Source organism: Arachis ipaensis, chromosome B8, assembly GCF_059453495.1.
Source record: "Arachis ipaensis isolate K30076 ecotype BB chromosome B8, ASM5945349v1, whole genome shotgun sequence".
Lineage (NCBI taxonomy): Eukaryota > Viridiplantae > Streptophyta > Magnoliopsida > Fabales > Fabaceae > Arachis > Arachis ipaensis.
The window spans coordinates 33963553-33987169 of NC_142443.1; the positions used below are offsets into that span (position 1 = coordinate 33963553).

The following is a 23617-nucleotide window of genomic DNA, read 5'->3' on the forward strand; positions in this document are numbered from 1 at the left end:
TTGATTTTATAGAGCCTCGGATTGAGCGCAGACGATGGGGATTCTTACGGAGGCAGCCACGGCAGGTCAATCTCTCATGGGTAGTTGAATTCTACTCCAACTTTCACATGCCATCCCTGCAGTCTATCTATGTCCGTGAGAAGCAAGTCCCTATATCCGAAGGGGCTATTAAGCGAGCCTTAAATCTTCCCCCTGCTCCAGAAGGATTGGACGCATACCAAGAAGCCTCTGTCATGCGCCAGACATACCAATTTGACTGGGACGCCGTCCTTAGCATTTTAGCACAACCTGGCAGCAGATGGATCTATGGATACCATCGATCCCAACCTAAGAGAATATTGGTTTCAGTACTTACCTTAGAGGCTCGAGTGTGGGCCCAGATTATGTCCCACTACGTCTTTTCGAGCACTCACGAGTCCTCCTTCATTGCAGATATAGTTGTTCTCCTCTGATGTATCCTTACAGACCAGCCTCTCAATCTACCAAGCCACCTTTGGCATGCCATGGGACACGTACAGATTGCGGGCAACCTACCCTTTCCCGCCTTGGTTTCAGATCTAGTCTCGGCAGCTGGAGTCTCCTACAGAGCTGGGGACACCAAGACCATACTTCCGCGGGACGATCAGTATGTCCCCAACGGGAAGTACATCAGACCCTAAGCAGCCACTACCAGCCGGATTGCAGACCCGGCCGAAAATATTCCTTCTCTTTCCACATCACAAGCACCTTCAACAAATCAACTGCTCCTTTAGATACTTCAGAGGTTGGACCAGCTTGACCGACACGCAAAGCGAAGGGAGTACCGTAACAAGCATCGATTTACATACCTCAAGGAGCTGATTGTTGGCAACCACCCGCTTGAAGAAGATCCAGACACTCCGGACTCCACTTCATCTACCAGCACTGGGAGCCATGACAATCCCGACTGTGAAGATGTTGTTACTAGCCCCCCTTTGTTCCTGACTGATGGCACCGAGGACGGTGCCAAGCTTTAAGTGTGGGAAGGTCGGTCAGTACCTGACTTCCGGAAGTAACTGCTTTTTCTTAACACCAATAGGTTATTTTTCTTTAGTTAAATAGAATAGATTGCATGATAATAATTGCTTGCATGTATGTGTGCTTGGTTAAAGTAATAAGTTTCTTTTCAAGACCCTATTTTTGGAAAATTTCACTAATTTAAATTGAAAATTTGTGTTGAACTTGTTTGAGGATTGTAAATTGGAACATGAATTATAGCTAAGAACACATAACCTGTGAGATTTTGAGCTTAATTACATGGTTACATTATTTAACCATAATATTTTATTTTTGTGTGTTTTCTTCTCTATGATTGTAATCTATATTTTGTTCTACTCTATATGTCCAATGTTTAGTGTATTAATATGTATACATATGATTGAGGCCATCATTTGTTATTAGCTCACTTATCCCAAATAGCCTACCCTTTTAATCACCTTTGTTAGCCACCTTGAGCCTCTTTATCCCCATTTATTCTATATTTTACCACATCACTAGCCTTAAGCAGAAAAACAAATTAATTACCCCAATTGAATCTTTGGTTAGCTTAAGATAGAGATTGTGTGTACACTAAGTGTGGGGAAACTGTGGGAACATGGGTTAATAAGGAATGTGTTGTTTCTACTTTGATAAAATATTAGGAATTTGGGTACCTACTCATGTGAGACCAGAAAAATTAAAAATCCATTTGCATTGATATGTTATGTTTGCTTATAAAAAAAACCCCCAAAAATATTCAAATAAATAAATGAATAAATAAACAAGGGGACAAAATTACTCCAATATTAAGTTTAATAAAAGATCAATGCATATGTGATACAAATTAAAAGAAAAGTTGATGCATGAGTATGAGATGAAAAAGTGGGAATTTTGGGTAGCTAGGCATAATCTTAGAATTATATAGAGTGCGTGTGTGTGTAGGTGAGAGCTTAGGTTAGTCAAGGATTCAATTTATAGCTCACTCAGCCATACATATATCCTCACATTTGCCTTAGCCCCATTACAACCTTGAAAAGACCTCATGATGTTTGCATTGGTACATTAAATACTTGTTGATTGGTTAGGTGAAGAACAAAGTTTAGAAAGCATGACTAGAGAAGACTAGAGTGAATTATCCCATACACTTGAGTGATTAGAGTGCATATATACCATCAGTAAGGGTTCAATGCTTAATTCTATGTTCCCTGCTTTCATGAGCTATCTTTTTACAAGTTTACTTGTTTTTTACTGTATGAATTGAATTAGTTGAATTTGATTTATGTTTGTCTTGGAGAACTTGTTTACTTTTAACCAAGTATATAGAAACATTTTATTATATAGTTGCATTCATACACATAGGTTGCATTGCATTGCATGAGTCTTACTTTCCCCTATTCATTCATTTTGTCTCCTTGAGCTTAGCATGAGGAAATGCTAATGTTTAAGTATGGGGAGTTTGATAAACCACTATTTTATGGTTTATCTTGTGCTAATTTGAGTGGTTTTTATCAACTCTCTACTCACTTATTCATATAATTTGCATGGTTTTACAATTCCTTCCAAATTTTATTCCAAGGTTGAAAACTTGCTTCCTAGACATCTAAACTGTATATTTTTAATTCCCCTTTATACCATTCGATGTCGTGATCTATGCGTTGAGTGTTTTCAGGCTTTATAGGGCAGGAATGGCTTAGAGGATGGAGGGGAAGCTTGCAAAAATGGAAGGAACACAAGAAAATCTGAGGAGCTGACCAGCGAGGAATGACGCGTACGCGTACCTGACGCGTACGTGCGAAAAGCGAGTTCACACAGCGACGCGCACGCGCACTTGACACGCACGTGCACATTGGCAAAAAGTCCATCGGCGCGCACGCACACCTGGCGCATACGCGTGACATGCGTGATCTGCAGAAATCACAGAAAATGCTGGGGGCGATTTTGGGCCGAGTTTGGACCCAGTTTTCAGCCCAGAAACACAGACTAGAGCCAGGGAACAACAGAGACTCAACACACATTCTCATTACGCATAATTTTAGTTTAGTTTTTGAATTTAAGAGAGAATTCTACTCCTTCCTCTAGGGTTTTCTTTACATTCATAGTTTTAGAGTTTATTGCTTTTGCTTTGGATATTGAGAAGAGTCATTACCTTCGTGCAGTCATCATTATTCTAATTTGCTTTCTTTTTCCCTTACTCTTCCATATCCTTAATCCTTGTTCAAAGTTACAATTGGATTGTTTTTAGAATTTATTAATGCAAAGTACTATTTTTATTTTTAATTAGTTTTCAATTATTGTTTATCATGTCTTTCTTTTATTCCCTTTTTAATTCTGTGAAAGTTATATTCATGTTAATGGAGTAGTTCTCTAACTTGATTGGGAGTTGATTAAGAGGAGAACCTTGAGTTGGAATACTCGAGTGTAATCTTAATTGGAAGTTGTTGGCTGACCCTCTAATCTCTAACTCTAATCCTTCCTTAGGAAAGGACTAGGACCTGAGGATATAGTTGGTTAGTTAGTTACTTGACTTTCCCTTATTCAGTAAGGGATGACCAAGTAGAACAATAACCTTTTATTATTATACTTGGGAAAATCCAACAAGGATATAACTTCCAATTAATCTTCTCCCGGTCAAGGCTTTTATTTGAATTATAAAAATTCTCTCGTTAATTTTCGTTGCTTAAATTTACAATTTTTTATTTTTCTGTTTCTCAAACTCAAAACTTCTTGGAAAACCTCTAACCAATAACCTGCACTCTTTTGTCAACTCGTTGGGAGATGACCTGGGATTTCTACTCCCAGTATTTTTATTCTGAATTTGTGACAACCCTTCTAAATTGATAAGCGGATTTTAGTCGGTTGAGAACTGTACTTGCAACGTATTTCTTACAATAATTTCTTAATCGGCCAATTTCCGTCACATCAGCCACCACGTTCTGGTGTTGCATCAACACGCAGCCCAAACCCTTCAAAGAAGCATCACAATATAGTTCAAATGGTTCATGCGATTCCGGTAAGATTAGAACAGGTGCTAAAGTTAACCTCTGCTTCAAGGTCTGAAAACTCTCTTCGCACTCTGACGTCCATACGAATGGCACTTCTTTCCTTGTCAATTTTGTCATCGGTAATGCAATCCGGGAAAATCCTTCGATAAAGCTCCTATAATATCCGACTAAACCCAAGAAGCTTCTGACTTCCGTCACAGTCGTCGGTCTTTCCCATTCCATCACCGCTTCTACCTTATAAGGATCTATAGCTATTCCTCCTTTACTCACCACGTGGCCTAAGAACTTTACTTCCTCCTTCCAAAACTCGCACTTTGACAACTTAGCATACAATTTCTGCTCCTTCAAGATTTGCAACACAATCCTCAAGTGTTGCTCATGCTCCTTTGCCGTCTTAGAGTAAACCAAGATGTCATCTATGAAAACCACCACGAATTTGTCCAAAAAGGGACGAAACACTCTGTTCATGTAATCCATGAAAATAGCAGGTGCATTCATTAACCCGAAGGACATTACCGCAAACTCGTAGTGTCCACAGCGTGTTCTAAACGCAGTCTTAGGGATATCTTCTTCCTTCACCCTTATCTGATGGTAACCGGATCTCAAATCAATCTTGAAAAACACTCCAGCTCCTTGCAATTGATCCATAAAGTAATCTATCCTTGGCAGCGGGTACTTGTTCTTCACTGTCACTTTATTTAACTATCGATAATCCACACACAAATGCATTCCTCCATCTTTCTTCTTCACCAATAAAACTGGCGCTCCCCATGGTGATACACTCGGTCGAATGAACCTTTTATTCAGAAGCTCTTCCAACTGAGTCTTTAACTCTGCCAGCTCTATCGGAGCCATTCTATACGACACAATCGATATTGGTCCTACTCCCGGCACCAATTCAATCGCAAACTCAATTTCCCTTTGAGGTGGAAACTCGGAGATATCTTCCGGGAACACTTCTGGAAAATTTCTAACCACCGGAATTTGATCTAAGTTTTGGGCATCGCCCAACTTATTATCAGCCAACAGAATATAACCCTGACACTCCTCTCCACTACAATACACCATTACAGAGTTCAGGTAATATCCCGTAGCTACCACTGCCCCATTCTCTCCTTCTGGTATAAACCGAATTGTCAGTTGAAAGCAATCCAAAAAAACCCGGTTCTTCGACAACCAATCAAACCCCGAAATCATCTCTAGCCCCACCATTGGTAAATAGATCAAATCATGCACAAAATCTCTACCCTCAAGCTTGAAACCTACTTGTCTACAACCTGACCTAGTCATAACTGTTTGATGCGGAGTATGCACATGCAGATCAAAAGGTAACTCTGACACTTTCAAGCCTAAATTCTCAACTTTAACAAGCGAAATAAACGAATGCGAAGCTCTAGTATCATATAATGCAAATAAGGATTTATTACCAATTAGACATATACCTCTCATCAAAGGATCCGTCTTGGAAGCATCCTTGGTATTCATAGCAAAGACTCGACCTTGATGCTGACTCTGGCCCGCATTCTGATTCCTCCCAGTAGGGCAATCCCTCGCAATGTGGCCAGGCAACCCACACTTGAAGCAACCACCTAAACCAATCTTGCATGAGTCATAAGCGTGAAAATGTCCACAACGATTACAAGCTAAATCCGAAGAACTCTTACTCTGATTTCCTCTTCCATTAGCATACTGAAACTAATTCTGATTGTTCTTTCTGAAGCCTCATTGGCCTTGAGGGACATATCCTCCTCTCTTGAAGCTTTGTCCTCTCGGATGAAAATACTTGCCACTCCAACGACTAGAGCTCCCTCCATGAGTGTCCTTGGATGCCACTACGGTCTTGGCATACTCTTCCACTACTCTAGCCTTGTTCACCAAGTTAGAAAAAGTACGAATCTCCAATGGAGCCACAGCAGGCATGATGTTGTCCTTCAACCCCCTCTGATACTTGATGCACTTCCAGCTCTCGTAAGTCTCTGGGGCACCTTGACACACCCTAGAAAACCTACAGAGCTCCTCAAACTTGTTGGTGTAGTCCGCCACAGATAGGGAACCTTGCTTTAGCTGCATTAGTTCCATTTCCTTTGCTTCCCTTGCAGACTCAGGGAAGTATTTCTTATAGAAAGCCGTTTGGAACACCTCTCATGGAATGTCGGCGTTCTGAAGCTGTAGCAAACGACACTCAGCTTGCCACCAGGGCTGGGCCTCTTCCGCTAGCTGATAAGCGGCAAATTCCACATACTGATTGAGGGGAACATGCTGCGCCTATAAAGCACGCTCCATAGCCTGGAACCAATGGTCCGCTTCAGTAGGATTTGTGGATCCTCGGAAAGTGGGTGGATAAACCTTGAGGAACGTCGCCAAGGTCATCGGAACTCCTCCCGTGTTATCGCTGTTTCCCTCAGCATTATCATTGGCATTCCCTTCGCCATTCCCATTGCCATTTCCGTTCCCGGCTGGTTGGCCCAATCTCTGCACAGCTTGCAGAGTCGCAGCAACATTAGCTTCCATGGTATTAGCGAGATTCGCCATTGCCGCCATGAATTCGGCATGATTGTCTGCTGGTTGCTCATTCCTACTTTCTCGCGTACGTGTTCGACCTCGCCTGCGAGTAGCCATGTAGGGTTCCTGTCTACACCAAACAATCGATATCAAGGTGATCAGTCTCAATATCAAAAGCCTAGTGCTTCAATTATCCCAAACAGGCACTCACAAGCAAGTATGCTATGCAATATCAAACAGATAACCTAATAGCATCAAAGAAAAGACACACAGAGTTTGCAATGAAACACAATCGGTCCATCCCTCAGGCTCACAAGGACGAACCGCTCTGATACCACTAAATGTAACACCCTAATTAGCCTAAGCTTTACCTCGCGTCGTAAAGCAAAGGTTAATCAGAGATTACGACAGTTCTAAGTTCATACATAATATATTTATGGAAAGAATAGTATAATCTAGAAGCCTGATGAAAGATATAACTCAAAACAGGATTTTAAAAGCGCAAAACGTACTAACGAAGCTATTAGCTTAAGGCACAAGAAACAGATAAGATCTAACAAAAGATAAGTATATATTATTATAGGAAACTAGTCACGACTCGCGGAGTTTAAGCCGGCTAGCCACATACAGGTATACAAAACCATACAGTGATAACAGCTCATACAAGTTTTGTTCTCTCATATACATGCCTCTAGGCAAAACAAAATACAAAAGGAGAGATGTATAAACAAAATAAACCAAAAAGACTCCAAAAGAATCCAAGATCCTCCGCTTCTGTCACCATCCAAAGCAACTCACCGAGGTGGGTTGTGACCTGCATCTGAAAAACACAACAAAAATATGGTATGAGAACCGAAGGTTCTCAGTATGGTAACAGTGCCCAGTGATGTAGGATATAAGACCCCGGGATGCCAAAGGCAATCCTAAGCTCCATATCCATCACAAGATTTCAAACCTAAGCATTCTAAAACAGATAAGCATAATATACCAACATTGTCTTAAATAAACCAGGTAATCTATCTTAGGGGATTTCTACTCTAACTAAACACCGCTGTCCCACAGCCTTCACCAACCGATCCTCCATGCGATCCCATCGCCACCGCCTTCCGAACCTCCTCAATCCCAGTAGAAAACACAGGTAATACACAATGCAAGTAGAGCACAAGTAGAAACATATAAAGCAAATAATTCAGATAGCAAGTAAGCATGTTATTAAATTAGGCAAGCCATTACAAGTAAACAAAGCATACAAACAGATAGAATATGCATATGATGCATGCCTGCCCTACTGGCTGTGATATCACATTGTCGATTCAACTGCCAACCCGACACATCTCCATGGAGACGTCGCCCTTCGGATTTCTCATATGGGAACCCCCAAGATATAGTGCTCGGATCACTGTCCAGGTACCGGCGCCTGCACGGCCTATAGTTCCGAAGGGATGCGAGCGGGATACTCTTGCTTCAGACATCACATCTCAACGTAAGCGGGATTAACCACCGTCTCTGCCGGGCACATAGCATCTCATAATATCATATAAAAACATTATTTCAGTGGTTTTCAAAAGCATTTTCAGTATACAGAGATCCGTCACTTCAATCCGAGTACCCGAATCATCTCAACCACTGTCCCTTTATAACTCAGTTTCCAAATACCAAAAGTTCATCATTCCTCGTCTCATATACCAATCATCCTTCACCTAACATCAAACCATTCTCAGCACGCCAGAAACCTAGGCCTCCATTTTCTAATTTATCTTAAAATCATGTACTAGAACCCTTAAGTTATACCCCATGTTCTAATACACAAAACTAGACCCAAAAGTATTAAAATGGTGTTAAAGAAACTTACAACCGTGTTGGGAAGCTAAAATAGTTGAAAAATAAGTAAAATTTGAGAAACAGGACGTGTGTAACCGCACAGGGGTCTGTGCGTGCGCACGCCCAGTAAATTTTTAAAAGTGTGCGTACGCACAGAGGTGTGCGTACGCACAGGTGTCAAAACTTAAAAGGTCTGTTCACTCGCACAACCTGTGCCAGCGCCCCCAACAGACTGGCCTCCCCAACTTGTGCGCCCGCACAAGTTGAAATTTTTCCTTTAGATATGTGCGCGCACAAGCTGTGCTAGCGCGGCCAACAGAACGCATTTCCCTGCCTGTGCGTGTGCACAGGTGTGTGCATCCGCACAGATCAAAGTTTTCCCAGGGTGTGTGTCCACACAAGGGTGTGCGCCCGCACGTATCAGAAATCATGAAATTCTGCAACTTTGCAGAATTTAAGATTTTTAACACCAAATTTGAATGATCATAACTTCCTCTACAAAATTTTAATTTTCACAAACTTTATACCAATTTAAAGGGTTTTCAAAGATCTTTACTTCGAAACAAATTTCAATTAGTTTCGAAAATTGAGGGAAAAGTTATGATCGAATAAAGTTCACCAAAAACCCAATTTTACCAAACTTCACAATTTCCACTATTTCTTACCATACCCATTCCAAACTTCATAAAGTTCTTGAGGTATAATCTCATGAACCTCTACTTCCTCTCCAATCATGATACTATGGATCATGATGGTCCGGTCTACAGTAACTTCAGACCGGTTGCTAGTGAGAATGATTGAGCTCCTTCCACACATATGTCCATGAGGACTTGGTCCAACCTTTGATCAAAGTTGACCCTTCTAGTATAGGGGCGTTCGTTTTCTTCCATCATTGGCAAGTTGAACGCCAGCCTTACATTTTTCGGACTGAAATCTAAGTATTTTCCCTAGACCATGGTAAGCCAATGCTTTGGATTCGGGTTCACACTTTGATCATTGTTCCTAGTGATCCATGCGTTTGCATAGAACTCTTGAACCATTAGGATCCCGACTTGTTGAATGGGGTTGGTGAGGACTTCCCAACCTCTTCTTTGGATCTCAAGTCGGATCTCCGGATACTCATTCTTCTTGAGCTTGAAAGGAACCTTGGGGATCACTTTCTTCTTGGCCACAACTTCATAGAAGTGGTCTTGATGGACTTTTGAGATGAATCTCTCCATCTCCCATGACTCAGAGGTGGAAGTAATTGACTTTCCTTTCCTCTTTCTTTAGGATTCTCTGGCCTTAGGTGCCATTGATGGTTATGGAAAAAACAAAAAGCAATGCTTTTTACCACACCAAACTTATAATGTTGCTTGTCCTCGAGCAACAGAAGAAAGAATAGAAGAAGAAGAAGAAGAAGAATGGAAGAGAGGGAGAGGGTGGTGTATTCGGCCAAGGGGAAGAAGAAAGGGTGTGTTGTGTGAAAATGAAGAAGGAATGAAGTGTTTATATAGGAGTGGGGAGGGGTTTAGGGTTCGGTCATTTAGGGTGGTTTTGGGTGCGAGAGAGATTTTGAATTTGAAGGTATGTGGGGTTTATGGGAAAGTGTGGTGGAGGTGATTGGTGAAGGGGTAATGGGGAAGAGAGATTGAGGTGATTGGTGAAGGGTATAGTGTTATTCGAATGTGTGAAGAAGAAAGAAGTGGGGTAGGTTGGGATCCTGTGGGGTCCACAGATCCAGAGGTGATCCTGTGGGGTCCACAGTTCTTGAGGTGTTAAGGATTTCACATCCCTGCACCTTTTAGGCGTGTAAAACGCCCTATGCATGCAATCCTGGCGTTTAACGCCACTTCCATGCTTAGTTCTGGCGTTAAACGCCCAAATGTAGCTTGCTTCTGGCGTTAAACGCCAGCTCTATGCTTGTTTCTGGCGTTTAACGCCAGCTTTCCTCAGAGTGCAATCCTGGCATTTAAACGCCAGACTACTGCTTGTTTCTGGCGTTTAACGCCAGTATAATGCTCTGTTCTGGCGTTAAACGCCCAGAATGGTGCCAGACTGGGCGTTTAACGCCCATTCTGCTACCCTTACTGGCGTTTAAACGCCAGTAAGTTCTTCCTCCAGGGTGTGCAGTTTTTCATTCTGTTTTTCATTTTATTTTTGATTTTTCAGTAGTTTTTGTGACTCCACATGATCATCAACCTAATAAAACATGAAATAAACATGAAGATAAAAATAATATAGATATAATTAAATACGTTGGGTTGCCTCCCAACAAGCGCTTCTTTAATGTCAATAGCTTGACAATGAGCTCTCATGGAGCCTCACAAATGTTCAGAGCATTGTTGAGACCTCCCAACACCAAACTTAGAGTTTGACTTTGGGGGCTTTGGTTGACTCTGCAGTGAGAGAAGCTTTTCATGCTTCCTCTCCATGGTTACAGAAGGAGAGCCTTGAGTCTTGAACACAAGGTAGTCCTCTTTCAGTTGAAGGACCACCTCTCCTCTGTCCACATCAATCATAGCTTTTGCTGTGGCTAGGAAGGGTCTTCCAAGGATGATGGATTCATCCTCATCCTTCCCCGTGTCTAGGATTATGAAATCAGCAGGGATGTAAAGGCCTTCAACCTTTACTAACACGTCCTCTACTTGTCCATAAGCCTCTTTTCTTGAGTTGTCTGCCATCTCTAATGAGAGTCTGGCAGCTTGCACCTCAAAGATCCTAAGTTTCTCCATTACAGAGAGTGGCATTAAGTTTATTCCTGACCCCAGGTCACACAGAGCCTTCTCAAAGGTCATGGTGCCTATGTCACAGGGTATTAAGAATTTGCCAGGATCTTGCCTCTTTTAAGGTAATTTCTGCCTATCCAATGCATTCAGTTTATTGGTGAGCAAGGGAGGTTCATCTTCCCAAGTCTCATTACCAAAAAATTTGGCATTCAGCTTCATGATTGCACCAAGGTACTTGGCAACTTGCTCTTTAGTAACATCTTCATTCTCTTCAGAAGAAGAATACTCATCAGAGCTCATGAAGGGCAGAAGGAGGTTCATTAGAATCTCTATGGTCTCTAGATGAGCCTAAGATTCCTTTGGTTCCTCTAAGGGAAACTCCTTATTGTTCCCTGAACGTCCCAGGAGGTCTTCCTCACTAGGATTCACGTCCTCCTCCTCTTTTGTGGGTTCGGCCATGTTGGTTATATCAATGGCCTTGCACTCTCTCTTTGGATTCTCTTCTGTATTGCTTGGGGGAGTACTAGGAGGAGTTTCAGTGGCCCTTTTACTCAGCTGGCCTACTTGTGCCTCCAAATTTCTAATGGAGGACCTTGTTTCATTCATGAAACTTAAAGTAGCCTTAGATAGATCAGAGACTATGTTTGCTAAGCTAGATGGATTCTGCTCAGAATTCTCTGTCTGTTGCTGAGTGGATGATGGAAAAGGCTTGCTATTGCTAAACCTGTTTCTTCCACCATTATTAAAGCCTTGTTGAGGCTTTTGTTGATCCTTCCATGAGAAATTTGGATGATTTCTCTATGAGGGGTTATAGGTGTTTCCATAAGGTTCACCCATGTAATTCACCTCTGCTATTGCAGGGTTCTTAGGATCATAAGCTTCTTCTTTAGAAGATGCCTCTTGAGTGCTGTTGGATGCAGCTTGCATTCCATTCAGACTCTAAGAAATCATATTGACTTGCTGAGTCAATATTTTGTTCTGAGCTAATATGGCATTCAGAGCATCAATTTCAAGAACTCCCTTCCTCTGAGGTGTCCCATTACTTACAGGATTCCTCTCAGAAGTGTACATAAACTGGTTGTTAGCAACCATGTCAATGAGTTCCTAAGCTTCTGCAGGCATTTTCTTTAGGTGAATGGATCCACCTGCAGAATGGTCCAGTGACATCTTTGATAACTCAGACAGACCATCATAGAATATATCCAGGATGGTCCATTCTGAAAGCATGTCAGAATGACACTTTTTGGTCAGTTGCTTATATCTCTCCCAAGCTTCATAGAGGGATTCACCTTCTTTCTGTCTGAAGGTTTGAACATCCACTCTAAGTTTGCTAAGCTTTTGAGGAGGAAAGAACTTGGCTAAGAAAACCGTGACCAGCTTATCCCAAGAGTTCAGGCTATCTTTAGGTTGAGAGTCCAACCATATTCTAGCTCTGTCTCTTACAGCAAACGGGAAAAGCATGAGCCTGTAGACCTCGGGATCAACCCCATTGGTCTTAACAGTATCACAGATCTGCAAGAATTCAGTTAAGAACTGAAAAGGATCTTTAGATGGAAGTCCATAAAACTTGCAGTTTTGTTGCATCAGAGAAACTAGTTGAGGTTTAAGCTCAAAATTGTTTGCTCCAATGACAGGTATTGAGATGCTTCTTCCATGTAAATTGGAATTTGGTGCAGTAAAGTCACCAAGCATCTTCCTTGCATTGTTATTATTTTCAGCCATGTCTCCTTCTTTTTCGAAAATTTCTGTCAGATTTTCTCCAGAGAGTTGAGCTTTAGCTTCTCTTAGCTTCCTCTTCAAAGTCCTTTCAGGTTCAGAATCGGCTTCAACAAGAATGTTCTTATCCTAGTTCCTGCTCATATGAAAAAGAAGAGAACACAAAAGAAAATACGGAATCCTTTATGTCACAGTATAGAGATTCCTTATGCAAGTATAAGAAGAGAAGAATATAAGAAGGAGAAGAGGAAGAGAAAAATTCAAAAATTTAATAAAATAAAATTTAAAATTTAAAGTTAAAATTCGAAAATTACAATTGAAATCAAATTAAATTAAAATTAAAATAATTAGCTAATTAAAAAGGAAATTTGAAAAAGAGGGAAGGGATTTACGAAAATTAGAGAGAGAGAGAGTTAGTTAGGTAGTTTTGAAAAAGACAAGAATCAAACAAAAAGTAAAGTGGTTAATTGAAAAAGATTTGAAAATCAAATTTGAAAAGATAAGAAGTTAGAAGAGATTTTGAAATTAAATTTTGAAAAAGATGTGATTGAAACTTATTTTGAAAAAGAATTTTAAAAGATTTGATTTTAAAAATTAAAGTTGATTGCTTGACTAACAAGAAACAAAAAGATTTGATTTTAAAATTTAAAGATTGAACCTTTCTTACTAAGCAAGTAACAAACTTACTATTTTTGAATCAATCACATTAATTGTTAGCATTGAATTCGAAAATATGAAATAAAAAAAGAAAAAGATTTTGAAAATTAATTTGAAATTTTCGAGAATATGAAAGAAAAAATGAGAAAGAGTTGATTTTTGAAAAAGATTTGAAAAAGATAAGGTTTTTAAATTGAAAATTTGATTTGACTCATAAGAAACAATTAAATTTAAAATTTTTTTAAAAAGTCAATCCAAATTTTCGAAATTTATGAGTGAAAAAGGGAAATATATTTTTTTGATTTTTGGATTTTTAATGATGAGAGAGAAAAATATCAAAAAGACTCAATGCATGAAAATTTCGGATCAAAACAATTGATGCATGCAAGAACACTATGAATGTCAAGAGGAACACCAAAAACACTTTGAATGTCAAGATGAACACCAAGAACTTATTTTTGAAAATTTTTTTAAGAAAAGACACACATGCAAGACACCAAACTTAGAAATTTTCAATGCTTAGACAATATGAATGCAAAAATGCATATGAAAAACAACAAAAGACACAAAACAGTAAAATATGAAGATCAAACAAGAAGACTGGCCAAGAACAACTTGAAGATCATGAAGAACATATGATGAATTTTCGAAAATTCTTGAGAAAAACAAAAATATGCAAGACACCAAACTTAAAAATTGACTCTAGACTCAAACAAGAAACATCAAAATATTTTTGGTTTTATGAATTTGTAAATTTTTTTTGGATTTTTCGAAAATTAATTTTGGAAAAATGAAAAAGAAGAATTTTTTTTTTTGTATTTTTTGACAGTAAGAAATAAAAAGCTTAAAAATAAAATAAAATTACCTAATCTGAGCAACAAGATGAACCGTCAGTTGTCCAAACTCGAACAATCCCCGGCAACGGCACAAAAACTTGGTGCGCAGAAATTGTGATCATCAACAATGGCGCCAATAGACTTGGTGCTCTCAAACGTGAATCACACTTTGTCACAACTTCGCACAACTAACCAGCAAGTGCACTGGATCGTCCAAGTAATAAACCTTACGTGAGTAAGGGTCGATCCCACAGAGATTGTCGGCTTGAAGCAAGCTATGGTCATCTTGCAAATCTCAGTCAGACGGATTTAAATGATCATAGTGAATTGATAATTAAAACATAATTAAAATATAAACTAAGATAGAGATACTTATGTAATTCATTGGTGAGGGTTTCAGATAAGCATGTAGAGATGCTTTCGTTCCTCCTGAGCCTTTGCTTTCCTGCTGTCTTCATCCAATCATTCATACTCCTTTCTATGGCAAGCTGTATGTTAGGCATCACCGTTGTCAATGGCTACATCCTGTCCTCTCAGTGAAAATGGTCCAATGCGCTGTCACTGCATGGCTAATCATCTGTCGGTTCTCGATCATACTGGAATAGGATTTATTATCCTTTTGCGTCTGTCACTACGCCCAGCACTCGCGAGTTTGAAGCTCGTCATAGCCATCCCTTCCCAGATCCTACTCGGAATACCACAGACAAGGTTTAGACTTTCCGAATCTCAAGAATGGCCGTCCATGGATTCTAACTTATACCACGAAGACTCTGATTAAGGAATCCTAGAGATACTCATTCAATCTAAGGTAGAACGAAAGTGGTTGTCAGGCACGCCTTCATAGGTTGGGAATGATGATGAGTGTCACGATCATCTCATTCATATTGAGGTGCAAATGAATATCTTAGAATCGGAATAAGCTTGAATTGAATAGAAAAACAATAGTACTTTGTATTAATTCATGAGGAACAGCAGAGCTCCACACCTTAATCTATGGTGTGTAGAAACTCTACCGTTGAAAATACATAAGAACAAGGTCTAGGCATGGCCGAGAGGCCAGCCTCCATAAAGGTCTAAGATAGCATAAGACTAATCAAAGATGTAAATATAATAGTAAAAAGCCCTATTTAAACTAAAACTAGTTACTAGGGTTACAGAAATAAGTAAATGATGCAGAAATCCACTTCCGGGGCCCACTTGGTGTGTGTTTGGGCTGAGTGACGTTGGGATTTTTGCCAGTAAAGAATTTTATAAAAACAGTCGCGTTGTAGATATAGTCTCTAAACCAACAGAAATCCCTTCGTACAAACGTTTTGGTTGTCACAAGTAACAAACCCCCTTAAAATTGATAACCGAGTATTTAAACCTCGGGTCGTCTTCTCAAGGAACTGCAGGAAAGTATGTTCTTATTATTTGTTATGGAGGTTGTAAATTGGGTTTCAAGAATGAGGAACAAGTAACTTAATGGCGAGTAAATTAAATGGCAATTAAAAATAAATAAATAACTGCAAAGAAAATTTTTGGTAAGGTATGAGAAATTGGAAGTCCAGACTTAGTTATTCTTATCAATAACAATGAAAGTTGAATCTTAATTCCACTTAGTCAACCTTTACTAAAGTAAAGGAAAGTCAAGGGACTAATTAGTTTGATCTTCGAATCCTATTTATTTCCTAAGAAAAGGTTGGGATTATTGAAGCTCAGTTCAATTAGCAAAGATAACAGTTATCAATTATGTTGAGATAAGATAACTCCTGAGTTACTGCTTTCTTAACCAAGACCAAAAGAGGAAAAAGTAAATTTGCTGGAATAAAAATGCCTTTAGATGTAAAGCAACAATAACATAAATTAAAGAAAGCAATCATGAATTGAAATACCTCAAATAACATTAATAAGGGAAATTATAATCTAACATGAAGAGTTCATAAACTGAATTGGAAGAATAAATAAAAATAAAGAACCTGGGATTGAGAGTTACTCCTAAAACTAAGAGAAATCCTAAATCCTAAAAGAGAGAGAGAGGAGAGAACCTCTCTCAAAACTAATCTAAATCATGGAAAGTAACTAAATTGGCGAGCTCCTTTATGAATGGATGCATTCCCCCACTTTATAGCCTCTAATCTGTGTGTTCTAGGCTGAAAACTGGGTCAAAAGCAGCCCAGAAATCGCCCCCTGCGATTTCTATTACGTCCAGGTCGCGGGCAAGTGACGCGGAGGCGTTGTCCATGCGGCCGCGCGGGTTGAGCTTCGCAGATGCGACGCGGACGCGTCATTCACGCGTTCGCATTGCCTAACTTCGAGGCAGCTATGGCAAATTATATATCAAATCGAAGCCCCGGACGTTAGCTTTCCAACGCAACTGGAACCGCGTCGTTTGGATCTCTGTAGCTAAAGTTATAGCCGTTTGAGTGCAAAGAGGTCAGGTTGGACAGCTTAGCAGTTTCTCCAACTTCTTGTATTCCTTCCACTTTTGCATGCTTCCTTTCCATCCTCTGAGCCATTCCTACCCTGTAATCTCTGAAAACACTTAACACACATATCAAGGCATCTAATGGTAATAAGAGAGGATTAATAATAAGCAAATATAAGATCAAAGAATAGGGCAGGGAGGAAAATGTAAAACATGCAAATAGTATGAATAAGTGGGTAAAGAGTTGATAAAAACCACTCAATTGAGTACAAGATATACCATAAAATAGTGGTTTATCACTGAGCATTGAAGCTTTAATGTGTAGAGGTCTTCCTTGGAGTTGAACGCCAGTTTGTAACCTGTTTCTGGCGTTTAACTCCACTTTACAACCTGTTTCTGGCGTTTGACTCCAGAATAGGGCAGGGAGCTGGCGTTGAACGCCAGTTTGCGTCATCTAAACTCGAACAAAGTATGGACTATTATAAATTTCTGGAAAGCCCTGGATGTCTACTTTCCAACGCAATTGAGAGCACGCCATTTGGAGTTCTGTAGCTCTAGAAAATCCACTTTGAGTGCAGGGAGGTCAGAATCCAACAGCATCTGCAGTCCTTCTTCAACCTCTGAATCTGATTTTTGCTCAAGTCCCTCAATTTCAGCCAGAAAATACCTAAAATCACAGAAAAACACACAAACTCATAGTAAAGTCCAGAAATGTGATTTTTAATTAAAAACTAATAAAAATATAATAAAAACTAACTAAAACATACTGAAAACATACTAAACACAATGCCAAAAAGCATATAAATTATCCACTCATCACACGTGCCCCAAGCTTTTCGGCCATTCCACGCGCACGCGTACATGGCGCGTATGCGTGGATACAAAAGTTCTACCTCCCAGCCAAAAACCCGAGAGTTGTGCCTGCATCACGCGAACACTATGCCTCTAGCACAAACCAATCCACGCGCACGCGTACATCACCCGTACGCGTTGACTCTCTCGGACATCACCCGCGCGTACGCGTGCATCACGCGTACGCGTCGATCCTAATGCACCTCACCACGTGCACGCGTGCACTACGCGTACGTGTGTATCGCCTTATACCATCCACCTTCTTTTCTTCTCTTCCTTGCATTTCTTTCCTTCTTCTTTCTTCTCTTCTATTCTTTCCCATCTTCAACCATCATCCAACACTACCAAACACCATCCATAACCATTTTTTTAGGTAGTTAATTAGTTGAATTTTTCTTTAATTTTCTACTTTTTATTATAAGTGTTGGATTGTTAATCTTGTTTACCATTAATTGTTGCTGAGTGCTAAAAAGGATGTTATCTTAACATCATTTCTGTTTATAGTCCTTGTTGGATCCTTTGTTGTGGTTACCATTTACTACTTGGTTTTAAAATCCTAATGCTTGATGTTTGTGAATACCAAGTACATGTTATATTGCCTTCAAGCACTCTAAATGTTTTTGAATTGCATGTTTTGGCCACTGATGAAAGAATTATTGTATCACTACAACAATCCCCTTTGGCAAGGGTACCGAATCATCGTCAAGTAATAACTCACAAGAGTGAGGTTGAATCCCACAGGGATTAACGGATTAGGCAATCAATAGTCAATTGATTAGCCTAGTTAGACAGTTCAGTTTGGAGTGATAAGCAGCAGAAAAGTAAATTGTAGGAAAATAAAGGAAAGCAAATAAGTGCAGGAAAGTAAAATTGACATGAATGTAACGTGCAGAAAGTAAAATGACAGAAAGTAAAAAAAGTACAATAAAATGAAAATTGGGATCAAGTGATATTGCAATTCTCCGAATAAAGTTCATCCTCATATCTTCCTCAATCAATGCATTCATTGATCTTCTTGGCAATCTTAAGTGGTTGGATCCCAATGTCTTGGCTCACCAATCTCTCTAAGCTTGAACAATTTTCCAATGTCTTGGTTTAATTGTTCATGGGAAGAGATGAAGCTTGGTCACTGATTATACCACACACATTCATAGATCAAAGTATTGGTAGGATTACATGTCACTATATCCATCCAACCCTCAACCTAATCCAATGTGAGAAAGTATTTCTAGCATGGTTTCCTCATTCCTTTGTCAAGGCTCCGAGGAAATCCAATTATGAACAATTTCTCCGTCGAGATAATTGTTCAATTGAATTAAGATCAAAAGCTTTCTAGTAAGACCAAGAGAAAATACAGAGGAAGCATGATGAAAATTATAATTGATCCATTAAATAGCAATAGAGCTCTCTAACCCAATAAAAAGAGTTAGTTTAGTTCATTGCTCTACTCAACAGAAAAGAAAGAAAATGCAGAAGAATAAAGAAGAAGCTTAAAACTGAAATTGAAATTGCAAAATTCATAAATGAAAATTACAAAACTACACTACTAGAAAGCAAAAAGAAAGGAAAAGAAAAAAAGTGATGAAAGGTGTGTGTCAGGGGATGTGAATGCATGATCCAGAATGCTTTCTCCAATCCAGCTTCTGCCTATATATAGTCTTACAAAAATGAAAGAGAAAATTACAATTGAATTGAAATTCCTAATCTAGATCCTTCTTGTGCCTTGGATGAGTGATAATTGATGGGCTCAGGTTGCTTGCATGGTCCAGGGGTGCATTGGGGCCTTTAGTGGTGTTTTAGCTTCAAAATTTTGCTCCCAGACCCTGTCATCAGCGTTTGCGTCAACGTTGGCATGCAAACGTCCGCGCCAACGTTTTTCAATCCATGCGTACAAGTCTCCCACGCGTACGCATGAATGCTGTATTTTGCCAATCGACGCGTACGCGTCACCCACACGTACGCGTCATATCAAACTTTTGTCAATCGATGTATACGCGTCACCCACGCATACGCGTCATATCAAATTTTAGCCCATCGACGCGTACGTGATGAGCGGATAATTTATACGCTTTTTGGCATTGTTTTTAGTAAGTTTTCAGTATGTTTTAGTTAGTTTTTATTATAATTTTATTAGTTTTTAATTAAAAATCACATTTCTAGACTTTACTATGAGTTTGTGTATTTTTCTGTGATTTCAGGTATTTTCTGGCTGAAATTGAGGGACCTGAGCAAAAATCAGATTCAGAGGCTGACAAAGGACTGTAGATGCTGTTGGATTTTGACCTCCCTGCACTCAAAGTGGATTTTCTGGAGCTACAGAACTCCCAATGGCGCGCTCTCAATTGCGTTAGAAAGTAGACATCCAGGGCTTTTCCGCAAAATATAATAGTCCATACTTTGCACGAAGATAGACGACGTAAACTGGCGTTCAACGCCAGTTCCATGTTGCAGTCTGGCGTTCAGCGCCAGAAACAGGTTACAAGTTGGAGTTCAACGCCAGAAACAGGTTACAACCTGGCGTTCAACTCCAGAAACAGCCCAGGCACGTGAGAAGCTTAAGTCTCAGCCCCAGCACACACCAAGTGGGCCCCAGAAGTGGATTTTTGCACTATCCATCTTAGTTTACTCATTTTCTGTAAACCTAGGTTACTAGTTTAGTATTTAAACAACTTTTAGAGACTTATTTTGTATCGCATGACATTTTAGATCTGAACTTTGTACTCTTTGACAGCATGAGTCTCTGAACTCCATTGTTGGGGGTGAGGAGCTCTGCTGTGTCTCGATGAATTAATGCAATTATTTCTATTTTCTATTCAAACACGCTTGTTTCTATCTAAGATGTTCATTTGCACTTTAATATGATGGATGTGATGATCCGTGACACTCATCACCATTCTCACCCTATGAACGCGTGCCTGACAACCACCTCCATTCTACCTTCGATTGAATGAGTATCTCTTGGATTCCTTAATCAGAGTCTTCGTGGTATAAGCTAGAATCCATTGGCAGCATTCTTGAGAATCCGGAAAGTTTATACCTTGTCTGTGGTATTCCGAGTAGGATTCAGAGATTGAATGACTGTGACGAGCTTCAAACTCGCGAGTGTTGGGCATAGTGACAGACGCAAAAGAATCAATGGATCCTATTCCAGCATGAGTGGGAACCGACAGATGATTAGTCGTGCAGTGACAGCGGACGTGGACCCTTTTCACTGAGAGGATGGATGGTAGCCATTGACAACGGTGATCTACCAACACACAGCTTGCCATGGGAGAAACCTTGCGTGCGTTAAGAAGAAGACAGGGAGAACGCAGAAATTCAGAGGATAAAGCACCTCCAAAACTCCAATATATTCTCCATTACTGCATAACAAGTATTGATTTCATGCTCTTTTATCATTCGCAATTCAAATTGATAATTATAATTGATATCTTGACTAAGAGTTACAAGATAATCATAGATTGCTTCAAGCCAACAATTTCCGTGGGATTCGACCCTTACTCACGTAAGGTATTACTTGGACGACCCAGTGCACTTGCTGGTCAGTTGTGCGAATTTGTAAGAAATAGTAATATTGACATTGACATATGCAAATTCGTGCACCAAGTTTTTGGCGCCGTTGCCGGGGATTGTTCGAGTTTGAACAACTGACGGTGAATCTTGTTGCTTAGATTAGGAAAATTGTCTTTTGGGTCAGAGTCTTTTATATTATTTTCAAAAATATTATTTTTCTTTATTAATTTTTAGTTTTTCTGTGAGTTTAGTGTCATGTTTTAAGTTTGGTGTCAATTGCATGCTTTTCTTTGTCTTTTAAATTTTCGAATTGGTGTTCATTGTTCTTTCTTAATCTTCAAGTTGTTCTTGTTTATTTTCCTTGTTTGATCTTTAGTTTTTCTTGTTTTGTGATTTTTCTTGTTTTTCTTGTGCATTTTCAAATTATTAGTATCCAAAATATAAAAATTTTTATACATCAAATACTTTTTAAAAAAAATAAAAACACTTTAAATTTATAACTCAATTGGCTAGAGCGTTGTGTTTATGTTCATGGTAATTGGCTATCTCTTTCTAAAATCTTTTCAAAAATAATCTTTCTTTGATTTAATCTTGTGTCAATTTTTAAGTTTGGTGTTCTCTTGTTAATTTTCCCTTTAGTTTTCAAAAATTTCATTGTGATTTTTTAAAAATTTTAAGTTTGGTGTTCTTTCTTCATGTTCTTGTGTTCTTTTGAGTCTTCAAAGTGTTCTTGAGTCTTCCTTGTGTTTTGATCTTAAAATTTTTTAGTTTGGTGTTCCTTGGTGTTTTCCCTTCAAAATTTTCGAAAACAAGGAGCATTAGATCTAAAAATTTTAAGTTGTGTGTCTTTTGTGTGTTTTTCTTTTTCATCATAAAATTCAAAAATAAAAAAAATATATCTTCTCTAACTATTTTTGAGAAAATATTTCGAAATTTTTCAAAAAAAAAAAATTCAGATTTTTATTTTAAAATTTCTATTTTATCTTATCTTAGTTTTAAAAATTTCAAAATTCAAATTTTTTCAAAAAAAATCATACCTTTTTCAAAATTTTATCTTATCTTATTTCAAATTTCAAATTTCAACTTCCAAAATTTTAAAATTCAAATCTCAAAATTTAAGATTCAAAATCTAATTTTCAAATTTAAAAATCAAATCTTTTCAAAATTTAAATCTTTTTCAAATCCTTATCTTATATTGTTGACTTTTTCGAAAATTCAAAAATTCAATTTTCAAATTTCAAAATTTAATTTTCAAATTTAAAATTTAAATTTCAAAACTTTTTAATTTAAATTCCTTATCTTCTCTTACCTAGCTTATCTTATCTTTTCTAATCTCAAATCTTAAAATCAAATCTTTTTCATATCTTTTCTTCTTTTTTTTATTTTATTTTATTTTCTTACAAATATCTTTAATTTTAAGACATATCTTTTTCAAAAAAATTCCTAACCAATTTCTCTCTCTTTATTTTTTTTTCGCAAATCCTCACCCACATCTTTTTCAAATCTTTTTAATTAATTAATTTAGTTTTCAATTTTCTTTTATTTCTTTTTCTTCTAATTTTTGAAATTTTAGTCAATTTTTCATTTATTTTATTTTATTTCGTTTTAATTTCGGTTTTCAAAAAAAATATATATTTTAATTGCAATCCGCATCATCTCCCTTTCTCCATCATGGATCTAAGTGGAAATGAACAGTCCAGAAGGACTCTGGGGTCATATGCTAACCCCACTACTGCTGCATATGGGAGTAGTATCTGTATACCCTCTATCAAGGCAGGCAGTTTTGAGCTAAATCCTCAACTCATTGTCATAGTGCAGCAAAACTGCCAGTATTCCGGTCTTCCACAGGAAGAACCTACTGAGTTTCTGGCACAATTCTTGCAAATTGCTGACACAGTACGTGACAAAGAGGTAGATCAGGATGTATACAGGCTGTTACTGTTTCCGTTTGCTGTAAAAGTTCAAGCTAAAAGGTGGTTAAATAACCAACCCACAGCAAGCATAAGAACATGGAAACAGTTAGCAGATAAATTCCTGAATCAATATTTCCTTCCAAAAAGGATGACACAGCTAAGGCTGGACATCCAAGGCTTTAAACAAGAGGATGATGAATCCCTTTATAATGCCTGGGAGAGATACAAAAGGATGCTAAGGAAATGCCCCTCTGAAATGTTTTCAGAGTGGGTGCAATTAGACATCTTCTACTATGGGCTTACAGAGAGAGCTCAGGTATCTCTAGACCACTCAGCTGGTGGATCTATACACATGAGGAAAACTATTGAAGAGGCTCAAGAGCTTATTGATATAGTTGCTAGAAATCAGCATCTGTACATAAGTAGTGGGTCCTCCAGAAAAGAAGAAGCCAAAGCAGTATCTACTGAGCTTGGTCCTCCAGAACAGGTTGCTGAACTCAGTCAACAATTGTGTTTTCTAACAAAACAGCTAGCAGAATTCAAGGAGATGCTACAGGACACTAAAAATGCTAATAAAAATATGGAAGCACAGTTGAATCAGACAAAACAGTAGTTATCAAAGCAGATAACAGACGAGTGCCAGGCAGTTCAATTAAGAAGTGGGAAGACATTAAATACCTCACTTCAGAGTAGC

General features: G+C 38.7%; 1 non-coding gene and 1 pseudogene across 1 annotated transcript; one reads left to right on the top strand and one right to left on the bottom strand.

The window, feature by feature from the left end:
* Window positions 1-409: 409 nt before the first annotated feature.
* Window positions 410-6617, bottom strand: LOC148547655 (uncharacterized; annotated as a pseudogene).
* Window positions 6618-12254: 5637 nt separating this feature from the next.
* On the top strand, window positions 12255-12358 carry LOC148547656 (small nucleolar RNA R71). The gene has a single exon (XR_015898412.1). It is a non-coding gene; the product is annotated as a small nucleolar RNA R71 (small nucleolar RNA).
* Window positions 12359-23617: the final 11259 nt, after the last annotated feature.